This window comes from Ascaphus truei, chromosome 4, assembly GCF_040206685.1.
Source record: "Ascaphus truei isolate aAscTru1 chromosome 4, aAscTru1.hap1, whole genome shotgun sequence".
Taxonomy (NCBI): domain Eukaryota; kingdom Metazoa; phylum Chordata; class Amphibia; order Anura; family Ascaphidae; genus Ascaphus; species Ascaphus truei.
The window spans coordinates 10713199-10740854 of NC_134486.1; the positions used below are offsets into that span (position 1 = coordinate 10713199).

At 47.8% G+C, this 27656-nt stretch overlaps 1 long non-coding RNA gene across 1 annotated transcript in view; it reads left to right on the forward strand.

The window, feature by feature from the left end:
* Positions 1-22401, forward strand: part of LOC142491896 (uncharacterized) — a 77947-nt gene extending 55546 nt beyond the window's left edge. The window contains exons 2-3 of the long non-coding RNA XR_012800573.1: positions 20545-20656; positions 22354-22401. This is a non-coding gene — a long non-coding RNA (uncharacterized LOC142491896). The remainder of the gene's footprint in view (positions 1-20544; positions 20657-22353) is intronic.
* The last annotated feature ends 5255 nt before the right edge of the window (positions 22402-27656 follow it).

Genomic DNA, 27656 nt, shown 5'->3' on the forward strand with positions numbered 1-27656 from the left:
CTCCCCCCCCCCCCACCCAGGTCACAGCTCCCCCCCCCACACCCCGGTCACAGCTCCCCCCCCCTCCCCCACACCCAGGTCACAGCTCCCCCCCCACACCCCGGTCACAGCTCCCCCCCCACACCCCGGTCACAGCTCCCCCCCCCTCCCCCACACCCAGGTCACAGCTCCCCCCCCACACCCCGGTCACAGCTCCCCCCCCACACCCCGGTCACAGCTCTCACAGCTCCCCCCCCACACCCCGGTCACAGCTCTCACAGCTCCCCCCCCCCCCACACCCCGGTCACAGCTCCCCCCCCCCCACACCCTGGTCACAGCTCCCCCCCCACACCCTGGTCACAGCTCCCCCCCCACACCCTGGTCACAGCTCCCCCCCCCACACCCCGGTCACAGCTCCCTCCCCACCCCGGTTACAGCTCTCCCCCTCCCCCCCACCCTGGTCACAGCGTTACCGTGAGTTACTGAACACTGAGACTGTGTAATCACTTAATACACAGACACTGGGAATTACCCCCTACTTTTTATGGGTTATTTTAAACACATTAGTTATCAGAGTATCAGAGTATCAGAGTATCGCCGTTGTCTTTTCAATAAAACGTTATTATTTTTAGCCTATTAGGCTTTTATTAATATATCGCTGTCACACCTAGGGGCCTATGCAGAGAGGATCGGCAATAAATATCTCCTAGTATCTAAAATCTCCCAATTTTGGCGTATTTTTTGGTGCATATGCAGAAAGCTCAATGTGGCAATAAAATCTCCATGTGTCGCGATGGCGAGTATTAATCGCCGTTAATCTCACCATCACGAACGGAGCAAGCTAGAATTGCCGAGAAATAGCATTACTGCTGTATTGTCTTGCGCGCGCGAGTATCGAGAGACCTGAAATGAAATTGGCGGGCTATTTCAATTGTACCTACTGCAACAGTTTTCTGTCAGTGTGTATCTGTGACTGGTCATGCACATTGGCAGTACACATAAACACAGGACTGCTGCCTAGTGCAGGGCTTCACATCGCGATCAGCTGCTGGGCGTAGGGGGAGGGAGGGGGGTCAGTAATGCGTGGAGAATGCCGGGTAAATGCGACATTGGACCTTAAGTACAAAACTATGTTGTCGGATAAACTCAGACATTCGAGCGGAAAGGGATAAAACATCTAACAAGTGCTTCAGACACGTCAGCTGTTTATTTATTTATTAAACTCACTGCCAGCACTTCTCGCCGTGTAAAGGCACGGTTACTGCTGCTTTTTTGTGGCGTGCACATTTGGCGTATAAAGCGCTAAAACGAACTGGCGAAAACAACTGAAAGTGCCTCCCTGAATATGATGAAATGTAAAAAATGGCGATCTGCTGAAAAAAGCAACTTCTCGCCAATGCATCGGCGGATTTCTGTCTCCTAGAAATTCTCCTGGCGAATTTCACAAAACTCGCCACGATCTCACACCTTTCTGAATACAGGTAACCAAATTTGGCGAATACATGGCGAACACCTTGTATTCGGAGCTCTCTGCATAGGCCCCCTAGTGTGGATGGTATTGATCACCTGCATGATTGGCAATATGTATGTAGCCCTTTTTCTGACACGCTAAAGCGACTACGGGTAACTGCACGCACGTGCGGCTCCAGGAGATCTGAGCCTCCGCTAGCTGGGAGCCTGGGGTAACACTTATAGCGCAGCGCCTCCACTTACCCAGGATCCCCGTGATGTGAGATTCCCCTGGGCAAGAAACATATACACACACATGTATGATGCAACCAACTTTACTATATGCACAATAACCTTAGCACTCTATCATATTAATACACACGCAGCATATAACCCAACAAATAACCTATAATGCAATATAACCTTTAACGCAGCTAAATGATAATGTCCTGATAACGTGAGTGGCTCGGCCACGCTCTTAATGAGTATGTCCGGGTCCCGCCACCGCGTGCCCCACACATCGTGTCCTTGCGCTAGTAGCTAGAATAACTCTGTGTATTAGGCCTTTGGTCACTCACTAGTGTCTCAAAGAGTTACGCCTAAGGCGGGATCAGCGCCTGTTGACCGGTGTTGGTGCACTTAACGTAAATACCTTCCGGTCACAGCGGTGACCGGTAATGCTTCGAAAAGGATCATCCGAATCCTTGCTTGTCTTTGATGTCCACAGTGCAGCTATCTGGTCCCAAGCAGCTCACCAGCAAACCTGCTCTGCACGCTTGTCCCTAATTGTCTACACAGTAAGGTGACTGATCGCTACCACTATGGGCGTCCCTGCAGCACAGTAACCTACTGTGGCTCAAGGGTTTCTCCTAAGGGCCTGCGGGGTAAAGCTAGCCTATGCAGGCGGGTCACGGACCCCCTGCATGCATACATCCTCCTCCTTTACCTTCCAGAACCCCTCTGACTAGCGTGGCCTCTCCCCCACGCTTCCCTTTCGTCCTTCTGTAATTCTAGCCTTCCGATTGCCTCCTCAAGTCAGGTGACTGCCCAGGAGCTCAGGGGAGTTGTAGTTCCTCAACAGAGCCTCTCTGCCTTGAGCTGCACAGACTCACAGCTATTGCATCAGCCTCTGCAACACTGTTGCAGACCTCCACATGACTCTCCTGAACCGAGTCAAAACACCAACTGAACACACATATGAGGTTCCTACTACATCCCTACATTCTCCCCCTTGCAGAATCCAACGTTCCCGCTTGGGCTCCACCTACATAACTATACACAGAATGTTATATCATAAAAAAACGCAACACAGTACATCCTTCTTATCACTCTAGATCAAATTGCACATTTCGTTGAACATTGCAGCAACAGAATGCACTCGGCTGCGAGCCCACTGCTGAGCCTCATAATGCGGTGCCCCAAATCTAGCATAAGCCATCCTCATTGGAGGTTGACCAGCTCTTTGGCTTCGGCGAAGTTGCTCTTCAGCTAGCCCCTCGGGAGAGTAGTAAGCCTCGTATGGCATTTCCAATTCTGCCCTTGAGGGGCCTGATAGGTCTACAAAGTCTTTTTGGGGCACGGGCTCTGCGGGTCTAGTGGCTGGCTCATGGGAGTCAGCGTATCTGTCGTTGGACCAAGGGGCTCTTTACCCCGTAGCACCTTCGGGAGTTGCCCCCGCGGCCGGAAGGCCCCTTTGATAGGTTCCCTCCATAGGATTCTCAGAGGTGGCATTTATTACAGTCTCCAGGCCATCCTCTGTACTTTCAGTTTCTCCATCAGTTGAAACAGTGGGTACCTTCAATTCGTTGTCCCCTACTTGAGGTATGGGGAGTAGGTGATTCCTATGCCACACCTTTACCTGGCCTTCGGAGTCCTTGATGTGGTATACCAGGAGGCCAGGCATCTGTGATTCTACCTCATACACCCCATCTCTCCACCAATCAGCCAGTTTGTGCTTTCCGGGAATGCCTAAATTACGAAGGAGAACAGCATCCCCCGGGCGAATCTCCTTATGTCGCACCTTGTGGTCATAGCGACTTTTGTTACCCGTATTTAATTGCGCCGCCGCCTTTTCAGCCAATTTATAGGCCTGCTGCAGGCTGTCCTGTAACCTCTGTACATAACGGAAATGCGTTCTTTTGGATACCCCATCGGTAGATATCCGCAGTCGCACATCCACAGGTAGTCGGGCTACTCTCCCAAACATTAAGTACGGAGTATACCCTGTAGACTCGTGTCGAGTACAGTTATAGGCATGCACCAACGTCTCCACATGCTTGCTCCACTCCGTCTTCTGAGAGCCTTTTAATGTCCCCAGCATGTCCAGCAGTGTTCGGTTGAACCGTTCGGGCATAGCATCCCCCTCTGGGTGGTATGGGGTAGTCCGTGACTTAGCTATGTTTAACAACTTCAGCAGTTCTCTAATGAGTACTCTCGAAATCCCTGCCTTGATCAGAGTGGAGTCGGTTCGGTAATCCATAATGAATGAAGTATTTCTCCCACAATACTCTAGCCACTGTCACCGCCCGTTGATCTTTGGTGGGGAACGCTTGGGCGTACCTTGTATAGTGGTCTGTAATCACTAGTACGTTACCGATGCCCCGGGTGTCTGGCTCGATACACAAGAAATCCATGCACACCAAATCCATAGGACCAGAGCTTTTCAGATGGGCCATGGGGGCCGCCCGTGTCGGGAGTGTTTTCCTCTGTATAAAGCGGGTACACCTTCGGCAATGCATTTCCACTGATTCTCTCATTTTTGGCCAATAGAACCAGTCCCGAAGTAACCCGAATGTCTTGTCAACGCCCAGATGGCCATGATCATTGTGAAGGGCCCGGAGGACCATATTTCTCAGACTTTGAGGCAAGAATAGTTGTCGCCGATCGGGATGATTGTTGTATGGAATGACCCAGTACAATAGGCAATTGTTCAGTTCAAACTTCCCGAACTCATTCAACAATAGCTTCACCAGTTCTCTGGGGGCTTGCTTAAGAATAGAGGGGTTCTCTTGCTGCAGAGCTTGGCGAGCTAGTTCCACCACTGGATCTTGGATCTGGTGTTGCACCAATTCTTTCCAGGAAATGATTTTATCTTCGGTAATGTTCATTCCTTCCCTACCTCGGTAGGCCCGGGGAATGGCTCGGGATTGACACCCTAATGAATCAGCTACTCTTAGCTCTGAGAATGCCACCTGATCATTGACCACTGCTGCTAGCGAACATAGAGCACGTATGCCAGGCCCTGGAATTTCCTCCCATACTTCCTCATCCATGGTGGGTTGAAGCCCCGGCCTCTGTGACAGAGCATCTGCCCCTATGTTAGTGGGCCCTGGTTTATACTTAAGGTTGAACCGATAGTTGGCCAGTGCCGCCAACCACCGGTGACCTGTCTCATCCAATTTGGCAGACGTGTTGATGGTAAGTCATTGGGTTATTATCTGTCCTGACTTCAAACTGTACCCCATACAAGTAATCATGTAGCTTATCCACTACAGCCCATTTGAGGGCTAGAAACTCCAGCTTGTGGACAGGATAGTTCTGTTCGCTTGGAGTTAAGCTTCGACTCGCATACGCCACTGGGCGGAGCCCTGTATCATGTTTCTGGTGCAACACTGCTCTCAGGCCACTTAAGCTGGCATTCACGTGTAGAACGTATTCTCGGTCGGGGTCGGCATAGGCCAGCACTGGGGCCTGCGTTAGGCTGGCTTTCAATTTCAAGAACGCTTGCTCACAAGCAGGGGTCCATTTCTCTCCAAATGGCGTTTGTGCTGTTGTGGTTTTCCTGCCGGTGTCCTCAGGACAGATTTTTAAGAGATTATTCAGGAGTTTAGCTTTGCTGGAGTAGCCCTCCACGAATCGCCGGTAGTAGCCGCAGAACCCCAGGAAGGATCGAAGTTCTTGAACGTAGTTAGGCTGGGGCCAATTCACCACTGCCTCTATCTTCCCTGGGTCGGTGGATTTCCCTTCAGCTGATACAATGTGACCCACGTATGTCACGGACGTGCGGCAGAATTTGCACTTATCCAGGGACAGTTTCAACCCCTCCTTTTGAAGTCGATCCAACACCTTCATCAGCCGCTCCTCATGCTCCTCTAGCGTCTTTCCGAACACTGTCGTCAAGGTACACCAAGCATTCTTGCGGGTTCAGGTTCCCCAGGGTCTTTTCCATTAGCCTCTGAAAGGTGGCAGGAGCCCCGCATATCCCTTGCGGCATGCGGGTGAACTGGTAGAACCCTAGTGGGCAGATGAAGGCCGTTCTCTCCTGATCTTCCAGATCCATGGGTAGTTGATAATACCCCGACCTCAAATCTAGTACACTGAACCATTTACTTCCCGTCAGGGCGTTCAAGAGGTCCTCGATGCGTGGGAGGGTATACTGATCAGGCACCATACGGCTGTTCAAGGTCCTATAGTCCATGCAGAGGCGTACGGTCCCATTCTTTTAGCGAACCACTACAATGGGTGAGGCATAGGGACTGTGTGATCCTTGAACGATACCAGCTTCCTCGGCTAGTAATCTCCTCACCTCTTCCACGTCTCTGGGTGCAATGCGGCGAGAATGTTCCCGGAACGGGGCAGGGTCGCTCAGTTGAATGGTATGGTGGGCGCTGCGACTGCACCCTACATCCATATCACTTATGGAGAATACCCCCTGTCGTTCTTCCAGTTTGGTCTGCAGTATTCCTTTCCAGCCCTCCATCAAGGGTGAATTTCCGAAGTCGAATGCCAACCTTGGGGTCACGGCATGAGTGGTGACCACCAGGCGCTCACCTACACTATTCTCCACCGGGGTTACTGGATAGATTCGACCCAATAGTTGCCGGCGATCAATGCACATGGTGTAGGGAGAAAGGTTCCGTACGTACACCTGGGTTTGAGCCGGAATTTTTCCCGACCACTTCTTTATCGAGGCCAATACTCCGTAGCCGAGTCGCTGGTCATCGCGGATCGAGCTTTCCAGGGAGAACAGTTGATCCTCCGGACGTCTGGCCGGATAACGACAGGCGGCGATCATCATTCTTCCTTCCCCGGGCGGGATCTCGGTTAGCCCCCGCTCTTGACTATACAGCATCCCATGTTCCTCTTCGGTCGCAATCTTACCGCAAACCTCTCGCAACACTGGGCAAGCAGCTAGAGCCAGCAACGGTGATTCACCCATTTCCTGTAGATACTTGCGGAGCACATCCTGTACGATGTCTGTGTTGGTCCCCATGATTATCAGGGCGCTGGGATAATCCTGGGGTTCTGTACATACTAAGGCCTCCACCTCCATGGGGTGATGCTTGCCTGTGTTCAACTGGGGAATGTCCAGATGTACCTTCACCACACCGTCAGTAGGGTAGTCTTCATGGCTCAACCCTCTCAACCGCAAGGAGTCAGCAGATAGCAGCGGCAGCCGGTGCAAGTGTTGATCGTAGAAGGGCCGATACACGATGGTCACCTGGGACCCGGGATCCATCTGCGCCGAGGCGTAGATGCCTTCAATCACCACCTTGACGATGGCCGCTGGCCCTATTCGACTACTCGTCGAGGACAGGGCCACTACTTCGTCGGTCTGCGGAGTACACAGCATAGACTTGGCCGGTCGGGACCCCGTTTTCCGTAGGGAGGGGCAGTGCGCTCGAATGTGCCCCATGTTTCTGCAAGCACTGGAGATGACTGCGGTAGGAGTTGTCTTGGAAGGTCGGCGATGCTCGCCCCGACGCGGGGTGCTCCCTGGCGGCTGCAGGCGCTTCCAGGTCCTCCTTTGGGTTCGCATCCCCGGACACCTCAGTATTAGCATCCGATTTCCTGGTGTCTTTAGCCGCAACCACCGCCTTCTTTCCTGGGGTCAGCTCACGCCCCAGTAGCACAGTCTCATGGGCCTGAACCCGATCCATCAAGTCGTCGAACGCCAGTGCTTGCCCCGGCGTGAGACAGCCGCTGACGCGTACAGACACCGGGTGCAAGGGGAGGAGTCCCCTCAGTAGCTGGGTGGTGCGTAGTCCGTCGGCATCCATCTTCTGCACCACCCCCTTCCTCACCAGGGTCCACAGGTCCAGATGCAACCGTCGAAGGAAGTCAGACACCATCTCTCCTTCTTTCTGGGCCAGAGCGTGGAACCTGGCCATTAGCGCAAAGGCATCCACAGGAACCCCATACACTTTGGTCAGGCAGTGGATGATGCCAGCCGTGTCAGCATCCGGGTGGTCGTCCCGATAGCAGTGCACCATGTGGGACGCTGGGGCCCTCAGGCATTCAATTATGCGCTGCCTTCTGACGGCATCTGTGCATGACCATTCGGGTAGTACCTGTTCCTTGTGGTCCAGCCATTCCTCGAACCCGACTTCTCCCAGTGGAGTGGGTTTGTCCCCAGAAAACGCCTAGTGTCTCAAAGAGTTACGCCTAAGGCGGGATCAGCGCCTGTTGACCGGTGTTGGTGCACTTAACGTAAATACCTTCCGGTCACAGCGGTGACCGGTAATGCTTCGAAAAGGATCATCCGAATCCTTGCTTGTCTTTGATGTCCACAGTGCAGCTATCTGGTCCCAAGCAGCTCACCAGCAAACCTGCTCTGCACGCTTGTCCCTAATTGTCTACACAGTAAGGTGACTGATCGCTACCACTATGGGCGTCCCTGCAGCACAGTAACCCGACTTCTCCCAGTGGAGTGGGTTTGTCCCCAGAAAACGCCTTCAGTTTTCGGTATTGGAGGGACTGCGTAGTGTGGTGAATGGCTTCTGCTAGCGCAGAGATGGAGGCGTTATCCGGCAGGTGAATAGGCATGTAGCCTTGTGAAGCATGTGAATAGGTATCTAGCCTTGACAGGCTGGTTCTGCTCAGCGCGGGCCTAATGGCCGAGGGAGTGAACGAAGTGCCTAGGCCCATTGCGGCGGGCCACTGGGGGTTCAAACTGTTCTCAGGGGTGCGATCAGAGCTGGTTGTGACAGTACCTAACGAGCCGGGGTATCCCCTCTGGGGTGTGGATGCAGCCAGTGTTTCGGTGGAATCCACCTGTACTATTTGACAGTGGATGCCGGGAGCCTCGGGCAGAAGTAATACTAAGGGCAGGGCTTTGGGGCATATGTCCTGGTCGGTGACAAATAGTATTTTGCGCCAGTCCTGTTCCCAGTCGTAATAGTGATCTTGCACTCGGGCAGTGTCCATGAGCGGGAGTTTCCTGACAAGATCGGTCACAGTGCCCAGGGAGAGGGTAGCGGGAACGTGTCCCAAGCCGAAGGCACGTGTCAGGGGAATTTCATGCCGTTGGGCCCACTTGCGCACCTCAGGCTGCGAGGGCACAAACATGGCAGGAGAAAAAAAATGGTTGCACAGTAATAAAAAAATATAGGGCACCCCAGGTCTGCGATCTCGGCAGCGCCTCCAAATGTAGCCCTTTTTCTGACACGCTAAAGCGACTACAGGTAACTGCACGCACCTGCGGCTCCAGGAGATCTGAGCCTCCGCTAGCTGGGAGCCTGGGGTAACACTTATAGCGCAGCGCCTCCACTTACCCAGGATCCCCGTGATGTGAGATTCCCCCGGGCAAGAAACATATACACACACATGTATGATGCAACCAACTTTACTATATGCACAATAACCTTAGCACTCTATCATATTAATACACATGCAGCATATAACCCAACACATAACCTGTAATGCAATATAACCTTAACGCAGCTAAATGATAATGTCCTGATAACATGAGTGGCTCGGCCTCGCTCTTAATGAGTATTGTCCTGTACAGTAGTGGCTCAGCCACGCTCTTAATGAGTATGTCCGGGTCCCGCCACCGCGTGCCCCACACACCGTGTCCTTGCACTAGTAGCTAGAATAACTCTGTGTATTAGGCCTTTGGTCACTCACTAGTGTCCTCAAAGAGTTACGCCTAAGGCGGGATCAGCGCCTGTTGACCGGTGTTGGTGCACTTAACGTAAATACCATCCGGTCACAGCGGTGACCGGTAATGCTTCGAAAAGGATCAGCCGAATCCTTGCTTGTCTTTGATGTCCGCAGTGCAGCTGTCTGGTCCGAAGCAGCTCACCAGCAAACCTGCTCCGCACGCTTGTCCCTAACTGTCTACACAGTAAGGTGACTGATCGCTACCACTATGGGCGTCCCTGCAGCACAGCAACCTACTGTGGCTCAAAGGTTTCTCCTAAGGGCCTGCGGGGTAAAGCTAGCCTATGCAGGCGGGTCACGGACCCCCTGCACGCATACACCCTCCTCCTTTACCTTCCAGAACCCCTCTGACTAGCGTGGCCTCTCCCCCACGCTTCCCTTTCCGCCTCCTGTAATTCTAGCCTTCCGATTGGCTCCTCAAGTCAGGTGACTGCCCAGGAGCTCATGGGAGTTGTAGTTCCTCAACAGAGCCTCTCTGCCTTGAGCTGCACAGACTCACAGCTATTGCATCAGCCTCTGCAACACTGTTGCAGACCTCCACATGACTCTCCTGAACAGAGTCAAAACACCAACTGAACACACATAAGAGGTTCCTACCACATCCCTACATGTGTATACTAACTATAAATATATGTATAAATCATTGCTATTAAACTGAGTGCAGTATACAGGGACCTTTGGGCGACTTCTCTGTCAGCCCTTTCCTTGGTTATTGGAACCATATGCTTTCCCTGTATGCACCGTTCCATATTCAGACTATTATAACTAGGTGAGCGGTATGATCTAATTGTTGTAATTTCAAGAGACTGTGACTTCAGTTATACGGTAGATGTAGATTAAATGTATCACTCCCCCTCCCTCTCTCCCCGGCAGTTATATGGGTAAATTCCCGCTCAGGGTCAGGCTGCTGGGGGACAGCTCTGCGATCCCCCTAGGTGACACCAAGGCTCCAATAGTCAAAGAAAGATGGCCGCCCCTCCACGCCCCGCAGCCCCTCCGGCAGACCTGCAAGCCGCTGGCACTCTGTCTGGAGCCTTTCCTTGCACTGGGTATGTGATTCTCCTCACAGGGCTGCGATACATCACTTGGCGGATCCGCTCCCTCAGAGGGCAGTACCGCACCCCTTCACCTGGGCTCCGGTGTAACGGGAGCGCAAATCACACCCCCCGGCCAGACGATCGCTCGTTCTCTATAAGGCTGGGGCCATAGAGGGTTGAGCCGAGCCGACCCGCGCTGCCGCTGAGGCTCGCCTGCTGAAATCTGCGCGATTTCATGCCCATGCCATGCCATGAGCCAGCGGGCGCGATCGGAGGCGGGGGGAGACTGAGGGAGGTGGGGCAGTGACGTCGCTGGGCAATCGCACCGACGTCACGGCGCCGTGACGTTGATGCAGCTCCGCTGTGATTGGATGTTTTCAGCCGACAGCGCGCTGAAAAACAGCTTGGCTGTCGGCTGAAAACTCCAGCGCCTCAGCACGCCTGCGGACGCTCGCGTGAGCCCCCCTCAAGGCATCCTCATTGAGTATGCAGGGGCTCAGCGCGGAGCGTCCGCATGGCTCAGCGCGGCTTGTCCTTCTATGGACTCGGCCTTAGGTGGCACCAGCCTTCCCTCGAGGGCTCCTCTTCTCTTCGGTTGGATCCCCTGTCACCCTCCCGGCTCCCGCTCGTCCGTCAGCAGTTGCTGCGAGCCCCTCTTTCCTCTGCCTCCCGCCAAGTCCCAGCTGTGCTCGCACACAGCCTCACAGGCAGAGCCATGCTCGCAGTCTCTCTCCCCCCGCTCGACCGGCCCCACGGGTGATCGCGGTGGTCTCCTGGCCGTCAGTTTTTAGTTATTTGTGTGCTGCGGTGTTAAGCTGCCTGACGTTGTGCTGGATTGGGTGGTTAGGCAGCTTGTAGTCCCATTTTTTATTTTTTATTTTTATGTTCCTGCAAATGGAGGCCAAAGATGAGGACGGCCTTCTTTCTGGCAGGGGTAAGTACAACTTTTATTTACTATATGCTGGCAATGTTTTATTTTTAATGGGCAAATGCGCTCTTATCCACATACGGATAATAGGCCTTTTGTCCATTACAGTATGTGTTGGGGGTGGCCATTGCTAGTCAGTTAACTATCAATGGATTACATGGCTAGAGTTTTGTTTTATAGTAATGTGTTTTTTATAGTAATATATATTAATTTATTGCACTGTAATAATCTTTTTGAATGGGCTAATAGCACTTTTGCCCATTCCTGTATGGTTGTGGTGGTGGTAGAGGGGGTGTATTAAGGCGCTTGTTGCCCCGGGCAGGGTGGTTAGGCTTGCGCAAGGGGCTAACCCCTTAGTTACCTTAGCGAATCTAACTGCCAAAGTGAGGGAGGGGTTAATCCCTCACGGGAGGCCAAAACACCCAACCCCGGGGCAACTACGAAGGTGTTATGTGGCCCGTCGTGGATCCCATCTCACCACCCTTCAGTTAGCGAGATTAGAATCTGTAAGGTGAAGCCACGATGTGCATCTCGAAGCTACCCGAAGAGCTTGATTTCACATTTTATGCGAGTTTGAGAATTTTTTGCGTTCCCGCTCGGTTTCTCTCAGCAGGAGCACTACCGACCGGGAAGTAGTCGTTTTCAAGCGAGTCTGACATGTTATCGCTCTCATAAAAACCCGCTTGAAAAGTGCTCCATACTCTTGATACAGTAAGTCACTTATCGGAGTTTACTGAATAGGCCTCGTAGGAGGAGAGCAGTGTTTCTGGTTAGTTGTTTCTCATCTGCCCTGGGGTCATTTTTCCTTAAGCAAGGCATGAAATAGCATTTTCTAACTACAAATTCATATCTTGTTAGTATGAATACACATCTGTTATAACAAGGCACAAATCATATATTCATGATTAAAGGTTATATATTTTGCTGTCGGTGTTCAGGACCCAGACTATCTAACCCCGGCGCCTTCCCGCTAGCACCAAGAAAATATGTTTCATTTTGCACTGTGTGAATCCTTGTCTCGGCATTTTCACAGAGCATACACCATTAACCCCTTAAATGGCTTCTTTAGTGAAGCTGACCTTTTGAACCTCAAATCTATCTACATTCACCCATGTTACTGACAGTTTTTCTGCTCCTTCATATGCGTGTAACACTCCTAGTATTTCACATTATAGATTAAATACAATGAGGAAGCCGGTGAGAGAGCCGGTGCTTAGAGCTGCCCACAGACAGGTGCATCTTTTTTTGCATTAACAAGCTTCTGAAATGACACTCATGAAGAAGACGCCTCCAATGGTTTAGAAAGCTCTGTACTCTGCGCAGTAATCCTCTCCTGTTGGCATATTACAAGATACCACATTCTAAGATCAATCATTATTAACACTGCCAACCATCAGCAATATTATTCATGTAATGCTTCTTGTCTCCAATCTTTTGCTGACTTATTTTACACAAAAGATGAAGTCTTCATCCCACACCAAGGAAAACACAAAAGGCAGTGTCACGGGGGACCAGGTACTTACACATTTAAAACCGGGATCATATCACTGAGCAAAGCCAAGAAGTAAAATAAATTGTAATTTATTCCGTAGAAACGGGCAAACACACATTGAAGACATTGAATAGGCAGAAGAAGAATACACTTACTGGGGATTTAAACACTGACTTTCCTAGTTGAAATAAAGTCGATAAACAGTCCGTTGGTTGACCGGGACTTAGCCCAAAAGGTTCTGGAGCCCAAATCGGCATGAGCCTCCAGCAGCTCCCGCTCTTTCCAATCCAAATGGTACTGAAAGTCTGACTTCATCTCTAGCCACTCACACACACTGCCAGGTTTGTGACACCTGGCACCTCCTAGCTTCAGCATGGCATTGGGCATGTGCAACAAAACCGCCATCTTGCTTATTTGTTATGCAAAGCGCCTGCAAGACTGGGGCCTCTGTCTAGGGAGGTGACAGTTTGCCAGGATGGACTATGTTTCGTCACTGGTACTTCACACAACCACCTTATTTAAATGGCTGTCACACCCCTGGCAAATAGTGTCACTTTGATTTATGGACCTAGGGTTAGATTCACTGGCACCAAAGCCCAGGTGGCCAGGCCCCCCACCCCCTCTATCTTGCAGGACAAAGACCCTGCCTGATTTAATGTTTAAAGTTTAGATATATTTTAAAACACTGCTTAATAAAATATACTTTCAGACATCCTGCTGCTAAAATGTGTTACAGTGCTTTGGTGTAGGAATATAGAGTGTAACCTAAACTGTTCCCCTTACACAAGCCTTTATGCCTTACACACAGCAAACGGGATCTTTAAACATTTTAACTTTACTCTTAAAGCTCTCACAGCCTTATCTTAATAAAACCCTCTCTGACTTATTCTTGGCTGGAGTAAACACCAAACCTTTATACTAGGTTTAGGGGGTCTGGGCAAACACTGGGGACCCCGGTGTATGTTGCAGGGACACATTGACCCCTTCATGCCCCATTTACCTTTCTTCTGGCTGCTGCAGCAGGACACCCTGCTGGTGAGTCGCCAGAACGTTTCCTGGGTATGCGGTTGCCTGGAGCAATGTGCTTTGAATGTATCCGAGAAGCTCACTCAATTCCCGGATCCAACTTTTGGGGTATCCCAGAACTCCGGAACCTCGATACATAGACACATTCTGTGAAGACTTTCTCCGGCAAACCCACCCTGAAACGTACATCTCCTGGTCCCAGCACCCCAGGAAAGGCAAAACATAGAAAAATCTTTATTGTTGCATAATTTGCACACAATCACAGTAATGCATGCACAATACACGGGTCCAAGAGCTGACTCTCTAGGACCCCAAAACACAGTTCAGTGGCAACCAAGTGGGCTTAACCTTTAATATAAAGCCTGGTTACCCCCTCGCCGTCACAGGCAGGTCCTACTCTATGAATATTTGAACATTCTAATAGGTCTAACTCTCCCACTTTCTCACTCTCTTGTTCATTGAGACTTAGAAATAGCAAACGTTTACTCTGCTAGGTGCAGGGGCCTGCTTCAGGAAGGCTTGCCCTGTCTGCTTCTCGTCCAGGATATCAGAGGGCTGATCACACAGCAGCCCCTTTGAGATACATCTCCAGCTGGTCACAGTCAACATCAAATTCCAAAAAAGGAGTGGCTTAGTGAGTAAAGACACTGACTGACACTGAGATTGCTGCAGGGGAGCCTGGTTCAATTCCCGGTGTCGGCTCCTTGTGACCTTGGGCAAGTCACTTTATCTCCCTGTGCCTCAGACATCAAAAACATAGATTGTAAGCTCTACGGGGCAGGGACCTGTGCCTGCAAAATGTCTCTGTAAAGCGCTGAGAACAATTAGCAGCGCTATACAAGAACATGCTATTATTATTATTATTATTATTCACCGAATGTCTCTGTCTCTCAGATGCTCTTCTGAGAGAATCTCCACACTCATTCCCAGAGTGTCTCTCCCTCTGTTAGTCTCTCTCAGATGGTCCTCTTAGGAAATCTCCACACTCCTTCCTAGAGTGTCTCTGATAGCCTCTCTTGCTCTCAGATGCTCTCTGAAGGTAGATCTCTCAGATGCTCTCTGAAGGTAGATCTCTCAGATGCTCTCCACATCCTTCCCAGAGTGTCTCTCTCAGATGGTCCACTTAGGGAATCTGCACACTCCTTCCCAACGCGTCTATCAGTCTCTTGTTAGCCTCTCTTGCTCTCAGATGCTCTCTGAAGGTAGATCTCTCAGATGCTCTCCACATCCTTCCCAGAGTGTCTCTCTCAGATGGTCCACTTAGGGAATCTGCACACTCCTTCCCAACGTGTCTATCAGTCTCTTGTTAGCCTCTCTTGCTCTCAGATGCTCTCTGAAGGTAGATCTGATTCTCTGATCAGGTACCCCTTATATAGCCCTCTGTGGCTATCCCTTGTATGGGAGGGGGCTGCTGGACAATCAGAGCATGGATTAGGTTGGTGCCACAACAGCCAGAGGGCATGCTAAGAACCCATCCTCATCCCTGATTGTTCACTTAATCCAATTAACACTTTATAGGGCTGACTCCCAAATCACATCACAGTGCTTACACATAGATCGCAAACACTTTATCTCATATTGCTTGCTCAACTAGACTTGGGAATTGAATTAACCGGGAATAAAGTGCTTTGGAATACATTCTCACATACATAGAGCATTTGGTTGAAATAAGCCTTGCATAGGTGGCCAAGTTGCATGGATTTAGGGGTAGCTAGCTGGGCTTCATCCCAGTTTTGTAATGCCAGCTAGCTCTACCGTCATAGTGGGTAATACAGGTATATAATATACTTCACAGTGTTATTCACACGAGTGTGGTGTGTAAGAAAACACAACAGAACTCAGTGCAAACACAATTATATGTGCACCAACATCCCACCTCCACAAGACCCGGCCTGGTTGGGCTCTTCTGTGCTTTCAGTTTCCTAATATGACTTGGAATTTCCATAGAATTCATTCAAGTACTTTTACATTCCCGCAGCATTGAGCATTATCCAGGAAGTTATGTGTAAATGTGCATATAAGGGGGGACTCAATTTTGATTGCTGGATAACCATTTTTCTATAACTATTCTGTACTAACGTTTAAGTCTCAGGAACTAATCACATGCCATATGTAATTGTGCTGTGCAGACAGGTCTGAGAATTTGACCTGACCTGTCACCTACTTATCGCTGGCTGAACTGTATTTGTTCAGACTTATTTTGCCCTGTAGAAAACAGGAACTTGTCTTCAGCCATACTGGGCATAAGTTACACAACAATGCATTTCACAACATACTGCCATTTCCTTAACGGCCTCCTAACTCGGTATTGAGCCCCTTTCTCAGACCATAAACTGTCTAACTGTCATTTTGCTGAGATAGACAGACTATGAAGTAAAAGGGGAAGTATGTTCTCATATCTGTGTTTTTTCTATGCTCAAGTTTGCTATATAAACTGGCTGTAGACCTTCAATAAATGAGAGAACAGTTTTTGACAAAGCTTCACTGGTCGTCTGACTCAATTACTGTCTTCTCCCGAGCTCGTCCGCCATTTTGTTTTCCCAGGTCATCAGCGCTATAAGAGTGTGGTAAATCCTCCGGAGGTTGGAGTCGTCCAGAGTTGGCAGACGGTGTATTTTCACGCTAAGACGTTGGAGAATACAAGGGCACAATTTTCATGGTGTCAGAAGTGGGATGTGAAATGTGTTCCTCGATCACTATTTATTTGAAGAGGACATCCCCATCGGGGAATGATTTCCTTGCAAAGTATTTTTACAACAGTTTTTGCATTTTCGTTCGATGTAGGAAATGCCTCAACCCATTTGCTGAATTGATCTACCATTACCAGTAGGTATTTCAGCTTTCCCGCAGCTGTTGGCATCTGTGTGAAATCAATCTGTATTTGCTCCATTGGGCCACTAGGTGGCGGTAGATGTTCATGTTTTGCGGGTCGTGTTCCTTGTGTGTTATTTCTGATGCATGTTAGACATCTGGCTAGTTGTGTCTCAACTACCTGATCAATGTCTCTAACTAGGAACAACTCCTTAATCTGATCACCTGTAGCTTTCTTTCCTTTATGCCCAATTCCATGGAAATGTGAGACTAGAATAGGGCTGGCTATTTTAGGAAAACCTATCACTGTATCCTTAGTCCAAATCCCATTCTCATCCTTGCTCAAACCTTTCCCCTCCCATAGCTCTACATCTTTTTCTTCTGCAAGTTCTTGTAACATTTTAAGATCGTAGTCTGGGAGATGGCATGTCATTACCATATTGAGCTGTGTGTCAATAGTGGTGTGGTATGCAGGAAACATAATTTGTGATCGTGCAGCCTCTTTTGCATGAAAATCGGCCAACTCATTACCTTTGGCCTCATCTGTCTCTCCACCAGCATGTCCTTTACATTTAACAATTGCTAGTTTACTGGGTAGCAACATGGCTTCCAGTAACTGCTCTACCAATGTGGCATGTGATATTCCCTTACCATCAGCACTTACAAAACCACGATTTTTCCAAATTACTCCAAAATCGTGCGACTCCGTATGCATAGCGAGAGTCTGTGTAAATGGTTACCGTATTCTGAGATGATGCTTTACATGCTTCGGTCAATGCTACTAATTCTGCTGCTTGAGCTGAACCAAACGGCAACGCTCCAGAACAGATTACTGTGTCTGGTAACCTAACTACTGCAAATCCCGTCAGATATACTCCATCTGAGGGCTTAGAGCATGACCCATCTACAAACAATACATCTCCCTCCTTAAGGGGCGTACTTTCTAAGTCGCTCCTTACTGATGTCGTGTTGTGTATGTTTTGTAGGCAGTCATGATCTTCATTGCCTATGTCAGAGTTGTGTAGTAACAGTTTAGACAGAATTTGAGCAGGAACAGTGTGTGGTGGGTGATATTTGACAGTGAGGTTTGAGGTAGATGTGAGGATAGTTTCATACCCTGTTCTACGCTGTGCGGTCAAGTGCTGCGTAGTGAGGTTCTTGAGAACATGTAGTACCTGGTGTGATGTATGCAAGGTTAGTTTGTGTGACAGCACAATAGTTTGTACTGCTTCTACCAAAATAGCGCATGCAGCTACTTGTCTTAAACACGCTGGGAACCCTTGCACAATCTCCTGCAGTTTCTTAGAATAGAATGCCACCGGTCTATAGCCTGAGCCATGTTCTTGTGCTAGTACGCCAACAACCGCGGTACCTGTCTCGCTGCAAAACAAATGGAAAGGCAGGTTATAGTTCGGCAAGCCCAGAGCGGGGCTAGAACACAATGCAGTCTTAAGTTCATTGAATGCAGTGATATTCTCTGGCGTCCATTGCAGTGGGTCTGGCATATGCATCAATGTCAATTGTCTCAAGATATTATCCCAGTGGGAACAGTTCGGTATCCATTGGCGGCAATAGGTAATCATCCCCAGAAAAGATAACATAGCAGCTTTCGTCTTGGGTTTGGGGAGAGTGGCAATTACCTTGACTCGATCTGGCGAAAGGAGTCTCTGTCCTGGCTGTAGTATGAAGCCTAAATATTTGACAGTTTGTTGCACCAACTGTATCTTGTGTGGTGAGACCTTATGACCTGTAGCAGCGAGATGCTCCATCAGACTATGCGTATCCAGAGTGCACGCTTCCTCAGTTTGACTGCAGAGTAGTAAATCATCCACATACTGCAGCAAAACAGAGTCACCGGGCGGACACCAGTCAGCAAGAGTCATGCGCACGATCAGGCTGTAAGCCGTGGCGGAATCGCAATATCCCTGTGGTAGACGAGACCACCTAAATTGTTCACCTTTGTAGGTAAACGCAAACAAAGATCTTGTGTTAGGGTGCACCGGAATGGAAAAGTAAGCTGAGTTCAAGTCTATTACCGTGAAATAGATCGCTGTTGCTGGTATGGCTGTAATGATCGCTGTAACATCTGGTACTATAGGCGCTAATGGTTGCACTAATTGATTAACTGCGCGCAAATCTTGTGTAAAACGCCACTGCGAACTGTTAGGTTTCGGTACTGGGTTAACTGGTGTGTTGTATGGTGAGACAGTTGGTTCTATCACTCCCTTTGTGAGTAACTCCTTAATGATCGGTTCAATACCTGCTTCCTTTTCTGCAGATAATGGGTACTGTTTAATGTAAACCGGACTTACTCCTGGCTTTAGTGTAGCCTCATATGGTGTACATGAGATGAGACCTGGGTCAGTGTGAGAAGTAGCCCATACCCGTGGGTCAATGTCCTGTAATGATAAAGGTATGTCAGTAGAAAAAAGATTCCATTCTATATCCCATATCTCGTCAATAGGTAAATACTTGTCCTGTAATACAAGCTGCTGTCCTTGAGCCCATATGAAGGCTCCTTTGTCTGATGCAATGTAGACAGTCGTTGGTGTGATCCATACACCTTCAATGCGAGCAGACACATCTGAGTGTGCTTCAGGGTCATGCATCTCTGCTTCTGGATCATAGACAATACATGAAACAGGATTAGCAAATGTCATGCGTGTGTAAGGCATATCACCATGGATGGCAAAAGCTGACAATTTGGTCAGTTGTTCAACTAATCTATCTGGCATTGTTAACCCTCGGACTTTGAGTCTGCCAGTGTCATGCTGAAAAAGAGAAAGATCATAATCATTGGGGGAGAGATGTGGAGAACTTACAATAATCCCCCCCTTGTCATCAATGCTTATGTCAATTTGCATTTTGGCCATGAGATCACGTCCTAATAAATTCACTGGACATTGTGGAATAACCCTGAAAGGGTGCTTCCAGTGTTTGTCAGACCTAGGATTTAGTTGAACTGACAAAATGGGAGTGTTGTAACATTTAGTGAGAGTACCCTCAATACCCATAGAGGACTCGTCTGCTTGCTGCATTGGGCCCTTGTAAGAATGTTTATTAAGACAAGAACGCGTTGCACCTGTGTCTACAAGAAAATCAGTTAATCTGCCATTGACGTACAATGATAGTAATGGTATATCTAACCATCCATTAGACACAGAAGCTTGTGGGCAGACGAGGGTTTCCGTCCTCGGGCATCCCTATTGGCTATAAGGCATCTCTTGGTTCCATGCAACATTATATTGAGGGCTGGAAACATTTTGGCCCTGATAATTGTGATTTTGTTGGGGCCTCTGAGTGTTTTGCTGCATGTTTCTGCTGCTATTCTGCTGATACTGTGTTTGGTTCTGCTGACTATAGCCTTGATGCTGCCTGTTATTTCCCTGACTTTGATAATCCTGCTGCTGATTATTCTGTTGTTGGTTGCCACCCTGAGAAGGGGCCCAACATTCATTTCTCCAGTGTCCCTGTTTCCCGCAGTTAAAACAAGTGCCTGGTCTGCGCTGGTTATTCCCTTGGGCTCCCCTACCCTTTCCTCTATTGTGACCTCCCCTGCCCCTGTAATTATTTCCTCTAGCATTCTGCACTGAGCCATCGTGAGCATGCATGACAGTTTCAGGCGGGGGAGGGGGTGGGGGCAACGGTGTACGATCTGGGAAAGCTCCTGCACCATCCTTAATGGCCAGGTCACCCATTATTTTATCGGGCGTCATTGTCTGCCAACCAGTCACAGTCATGTAAACAATCTGTCTATGTGTGTCGCATAAACCATTAAGTAAAGATTGTACATACAAAATATTCATCTCGTCATCTGTTGCCTTAGGGTATTGCATACCTGCAGTATTAACCCATTCGTATAATATTTATAATATTGCATTTTTAAATTTGTAATGCACAACTAAAGATAACATCTGTTATTTCTTTGGTTTTCACAGGTTACCAATTGGCAGTCGAAAATTGGTATAGTTGTTGGCATAGTTATTGCAGTTAGTGCAGTTATTGCAGTTATTGCAGTTATTGCTCGTGTCTTACAACATTCTGAACCAGGTAAGACATAAATCCCCTTTTCCGAATTATTTATGCATGTTATATAGAACAAATATAATTGCGTAACCCTTCCAATGCATAACTTTGCAATGTGTTTCAGGCCCCTCCAGCATTTACAAACCAAACACAAGGGGGATCATTCATTAAGCTGCAGCAGTGCCCTGATTGGCAATATCGCGGCTTGATGAATAACCACCAGCGATTTAGATTTTTTTCCCAACTGACTAGGAAACAAACCCGGCATGTTGGTATAAACAGAAAAGGGAAACGAGATTCAAAGGGACCGGGTGTTGTGCTTAAAGCGGCAATTCATGCCGTTGGATTGTGTTTGCCGTACCTCCGAAGTAGATGCCGGTAGCCTCTCTTCTCGGCTACCAGGGTTCACAATATGTCGGCGCTTCAAAGATTTCCTGCCCGGCAGACCAATAGGAGGCCGTGATGTCATCAGTGCAGCTTCCTATTGGCCCATGTGACGCGGGAGCTTTAAACTTGAAAGCCTGGCTTGCTGAGCCAGAGCAGCTGCCTGCACCTACTTCAGAGGTAAGCATCTCCGGAAGCAAAGGGGCCCCAGAGCTGAAATGAATGTGGTTCAGCTACGGAGACCCCCTGCTTCAATTCTATAGATATTTCAAAATAAACTTCACCAAAGAATTCACCGGCGTGGATTGCTCTTTTAATGTATCTGATAATTAATTAGCGCCTCCTCCAAGTGGCGGGGAAGGTATTAGCAGCAAGCAGATGGATGTAGTGCTACATTGATAATACCTAATGTGATCAGTTCTGTAGGACATATCTGCAAACACGAGCCACTGACACAGTTCATGGTATAGTACCATAAAACATAGCAGAAAATACTGAAAACACTCAGGCAGGATCTGAATTCACAGAAATGTAGGAACATTGACAGATTAGGTAGCGAAAATGTCCTCATCGTGCTGTAAATGTATTTGTTTTTATACTGTTAGCTGTAACAGTAAGTGTTATGTACAGGTATTAAAGAAGCTGTAACAGTAAGTGTTATGTACAGGTATTAAAGGAGCTGTAACAGTAAGTGTTATGTACAGGTATTAAAGGAGCTGTAACAGTAAGTGTTATGTACAGGTATTAAAGGAGCTGTAACAGTAAGTGTTATGTACAGGTATTAAAGGAGCTGTAACAGTAAGTGTTATGTACAGGTATTAAAGGAGCTGTAACAGTAAGTGTTATGTACAGGTATTAAAGAAGCTGTAAGAGTAAGTGTTATGTACAGGTATTAAAGAAGCTGTAACAGTAAGTGTTATGTACAGGTATTAAAGAAGCTGTAACAGTAAGCGCTATGTACAGGTATTAAAGAAGCTGTAACAGTAAGTGCTATGTACAGGTATTAAAGAAGCTGTAACAGTAAGCGCTATGTACAGGTATTAAAGAAGCTGGAACAGTAAGTGTTATGTACAGGTATTAAAAAAGCTGTAACAGTAAGTGTAATGTACAGGTATTAAAGAAGCTGTAACAGTAAGTGTTATGTACAGGTATTAAAGAAGCTGTAACAGTAAGTGTTATGTACAGGTATTAAAGAAGCTGTAACAGTAAGTGTTATGTACAGGTATTAAAGAAGAAACAATTGTTTTGTATTTACAGCTTTGTGGTATTACTGGTAATCTTTAGACTTGTGTCTGTTTGCTGAACATGTGCTTTTTCCTCTTATATTGTTTAAGCAGATGGAATTCCTTTTACCTCCAGACCAGAGACGAACAACACTCACCAGGCATGTAGATTTCCTAAATTGTATGAAGCTGCCATGAAATGTTTTAATTCAATACATTTACTTATTGTAACTTGTAGATTTACATAAATCATATCCAAGTCAGATCCTCTTTTTGTATAGCTCCATTTAATATATCCTGAAGTGGTCATTCGGGTAGTTTTCGACCAAAAGAAAACATTGATGTCAACCTCCCCCTCCCCTGCCCCCCCTGCCTGAACGTTCACTTGGAGTTATATTAAATGTAGCTTGGAGGTCACTTGGTTTAAAAAATTGCATCACCCAATAAGTGTAGAGCTGCCATTTGCTCACTTTGGTCCCATGTGAGGTTGCATCTTGTTTGATACTTTCTGATAGTCTTATAGATGTGGTTTACATATAAACTTTTAAGACTTCACAATTCTCTCCTTAACATGTTTGGTTAGGTCTGAAAGTATAAACTACATGCAATAAAAGCTCTCGTAGCACACCACAAAAAGGTGATCACAGCTTGAAAATAGGACCATTTGTGCTCTATAAATTATGGTTAATAGAAAAGTTTAAAAAAAAAACAACTCTGTATAAAAATGACTTTAAAGGAAAGGTTTGAAATATGATTAGCCGTTCGGAAATCCATAGTCATTCATTCCTAAGTCTGTCCTATAATTTTCCCTTTTGTGCACATGCTATATATCCCTCCACGAATATCAACGAATCACTTGCCCATCTCTACTACTCTTATTTCTGCGGTCTGGTTGCTGGCCTGAGTAGAAAGGTTACAGCTGCTAGTGTTGAGGTTGTCTTACTGTAGACCATTTCCAATGAGCTTTCCATACTGTAGATATCAGAAATATTGGCCCAGCTGGCTCCTGTATTTCTCCGCCCATTTAAACCATGACTGTGCTATACTATGTGTAGCTTGTACACTGCTCTGAAAACCTCCACACCACCTTTCCATTCCTGCACTGACATCTTCTCTTATACCCGTTCCCATCTTCCCTCGTCTTTGTCAACACATTCCATACTCTTATAGCAGTTCTCAGTCTACATTCCTCTCCACGATGTCAAACTATTGCTCCTTCTCCCTCCACCCCATGTTCCTCTCCTCCATGTTACATTATCACTCCTTCTCCCTCCACCTCACATTCTTCTCCACCATGTCACACTTTCGCTCCTCCCTCCGCCCCACGTTACTCTTCAACATGTCACACTATAGCTGCTTCTCTATCCACTTCACGTTCCTCTCCTCCAAGTTACATTATCACTCCTCCCTCCACATCCTGTTCCTCTCTACCATGTCACACTATCGCTCCTTCCCCCTCCACCCTACATGTCACATTATCGCTACTTCTCCCTCCACCGAAAATACTTCTCTACCATGTCACACTATCAATCCTTCTCCCTCCAACTTACGTTCCTCTCCACCATGTCACACTATCAATCCTTCTCCCTCCAACTTACGTTCCTCTCCACCATGTACACTATCAATCCTTCTCCCTCCAACTTACGTTCCTCTCCACCATGTCACACTATCGCTCCTTGTCCCTCCACCTCGCGTTCCTCTCTACCATGTCACACATTCGCTGCTTCTCCCTCACCCCACTTTCCTCTCCACCATATCACACTATCACTGCTTCTTCCTCCTCCCCATGTTCCTCTTCTTCATGTCATTCTATTGCTCCTTCTCCATCCACCTCATGTTCCTAACCTCCATGTCACACTATCACTCCTTCTCCCGCCACCTCATGCCCCTTTCTACCATGGCACACTAATGCTCCTTCTCCCTCCACTCCACATTCCTCTCCATGTTACATTATCGCACCTTCTTCCTCCACCCAACATTACTCTCTACCATGTCACACCATCAATCCTTCTACCTTCAACTTACATTCCTCTCCACCATGTCACACTATCACTCCTTCTCCCTCCACCTCCTCTACACCATGTCACACTATACGCTCCTCCCTCCGTTCCTCTACCCCATGTTACATTATCACTCTCTTCCCCTCCACCCTATGTTCCGCTCCACCATGTCACACTATATGTTCCTTCTCTCGCCACCTCATATTCTTCTCCACCATGTCACACTCACTCCTTCTCCCTCCAGCCCACATTCCTCTTCTCCATGTCACATTATTGCTCATTCCCCCTGCACTCTTCGTTCCTCTCCACCTTGTCACATTATCGATACTTCTCCCTCCACCTCACGTTCCTCTCTACCATGTCACACTATCGCTCCTTCTCCCTCACCTCCCGTTCCTCTCCACCATGTTACATTATCGCTCCTCCCTCCACCTCACGATCCTCTCCACCCTGTTACATTATCGCTACTTTTCCCGCTACCTCATATTCGTCTACCATTTCACACTATCAATCCTTCTCCCTTCTCCCTCCACCCCACCTTCCTCTCCACTGTCACACTGTCGCTCCTTCTCCCTCCACTATGTCACACTATCGCTCCTTCTCCCTCCACCTCACGTTCCTCTCCACCATGTCACACTGTCGCTCCTTCTCCCTCCACCCCACGTTCCTCGCCAACATGTCACACTATCGCTTCTTCACCCCACATTCCAAAGATGCCTCGTTTTATTGTTTTTGCAGTATGAATGAGCTATACATTTTGTTGTTTTTCAAAAGTGCTTGTTTTTGTTAGGTAGGTGGGATTGGCCCTTTGGAGAAATGTTAATAAAAGAGGGTATCAGATTGATAAGAACTTTTGAAGTTAAAGTTATTTTAGCGGCTTCTTGTTGACTGTCTCTTCCTCCTCCACTTTCCTTTTTGGTGCTCAGGATGTAACCAGTAATGCTACAGGAAGTAATTCTACTGGAGCTTCTGACATGACCGGTGAGTATTTCTTTCCTTTTGCAGTAAGGTCCACTGGATCTGAAAGACAGGCTGCACTCTTCTAAAGTACCCTCAAGAAATGGTATTGGTGTATTCACATGGAGCACTGACGTTATATGCAGTGCTGTACATAGACATTGCATGCCCAACAATCCCAGCCACAAAATGCTTACAGATTTATTTTACACAGAGTGATGGCTTTGCTAACTGTTTGTCTCTCCATTTACCAAAACAAACACAAATGGGTCAGTGTAATAATTGTCACAAATGTAAATGTTGGTGTTAAAGTGACAAAAAAAAAAAGAAATATGTTGCAAGACTAAGAAATATTCGTACTAAATTTTTTTTTGCTATTATGCGCCTAAAGGGTCTTTGGTCAGACTATTGGTAGCTTGCCCATAACACACCCATGTAAATGGTATGTACTAAAACAAGCTTATACACACGTGTAAAATATAGTTGGAACTGCATCAAAAATTGTACACCAGCAGGGACCAAACACATGGAGATTCCCAAACTATCTGGCGAGAAAAGCTTGGAAAAAATTGGGAACAAACTACGAGAGTCATAAAGTCAGCCCAATGTTACGTGGGAAACCTGGAAAGTGGTAATGTAAGCAAGAAACAGTCAAACAAACTATTTAAACTAGACCATTCCAAAACTGCCAAAGAAAGATATCGGCAAAAGAAAGCAGCCTGTAAAATCTGGCTAGATAAAAAGGAATAATAACAATAAAAAAAAATTAAAAGAGGCTTAATTCTTTAAATGTGGTAACAAGACAGAGAAACTTCTAGAAGTCTTATGAAAACATCAATAACTTAAAACCCATTACTCAGATTCTGGAACCAGGTGGCAATATCACAACAGATCGGAAAGAATAAGCTCAGTATTCAGGGACTACTACTGAACAAAGAACTATATATAAAAAAAGAAATTACCAACATAGAAGCCAGGGGTCGCTTCATTAAAAATCTACAGTTCCCAAAAATAAAAGAAGAAATTAAATGTATAAACTTCCCAATACTGTAACCCTAAAAGAAATATTGGAAACAATACAAAAGCTATAAAGCCCCAAGCCCAGGTGGGATGTCGGGGGGGGGGGGATATTACAAATGACTTTAAAAACTAACTTTTTGTCCCTCTTCAAAAAGTATTCCAGGAAGCCTTAGGCTGCGTCCATAGAGGGGTTGTCAGTGCTGGACCGCGCTGACGAAGAGGCTCGCCTGCTGAAATCTGTGCAATTTCATGCCCATGCAGGCGAGCCAGCGGGCGCGATCGGGAGGCTGAGGGAGGCGGGGCAGTGACGTCGCTGGTCCAATCGCCCGCGACGCACCAACGTCACGGCGCCGTGATGCTGACGCTGCTCCGCGCTGATTGGATGTTTTCAGCCGACAGCGCTCTGAAAAACAGTTTGGCTGTCGGCTGAAAAATCCAGCGCCTCAGCACGCCTGCGGACGCTCGCGTGAGCCCCTCTAAAGACATCCTCATGGAGGATGCAGGGTCTCAGAGCGGAGCGTCAGCACGGCTCAGCGCGGCCTCCCCTGCTATGGACTCGGCCTTAGAAGAGGAAAAATGTATGGAAACAAGCGAACTGGCCCTCATCCAAAAATACACAAACCAGGCAAAGACGCGCTAAAGCCAGAATCTTATCGCCAAATATCTTTAATTAATCACGATATTTAAATATTAACAAAAATAATGGCAGATAGGATGGCCAAAATACCACCCTCACTGATACATGTGGATCAGTCAGGATTTATCATGGGAGTATCGGCAGCAAAAAATATCAGGTGCAGATGGTGGCGCTGTTAGTGAGGAGCAGGTAGGTAGCTTGGTTGCCGTTAGTGAGGAGCAGGTAGGTAGCTGGGTAACAGTTAGAAGGGGAAGCAGGGGCAATAGGGAGAGGCAGGTCGTTTCTAAGATGACACATCCCAATAGATTTGCCATGTTGCGTGAAGATATTGGGAATGTTGGGGCAGAAATGGCAAGGCTGGGGGAGACTAATTCCTCCAGCAGCCAGGGGAATAGTTCCTCCAGCACAGTGGGGACTCAGGATGCTCAGATACAAAGAAAGATTGTGGTGGTAGGGGACTCCGTTATTAGGAAGGTAGATAGGGCAATCTGTTGCCGGGACCGCATGAACCGAACAGTTTGTTGTCTCCCGGGTGCTCGGGTTCGGCACATTGCGGATCGGGTAGACAGATTGTTGGGGGGGGGCTGGGATTGACCCGGCGGTCCTGGTACACGTTGGCACCAATGACAAAGTTAGAGAAAGATGGAGGGTCCTAAAAAATGCTTACAGGGATCTAGGCCAAAAGCTTAAGGCAAGGACCTCCAAGGTAGTATTTTCTGAAATACTACCAGTGCAATGCGCTACCGCAGGGAGACAGTCAGAGATCAGGGAGGTTAATGCATGGCTAAGAAAGTGGTGCAGGA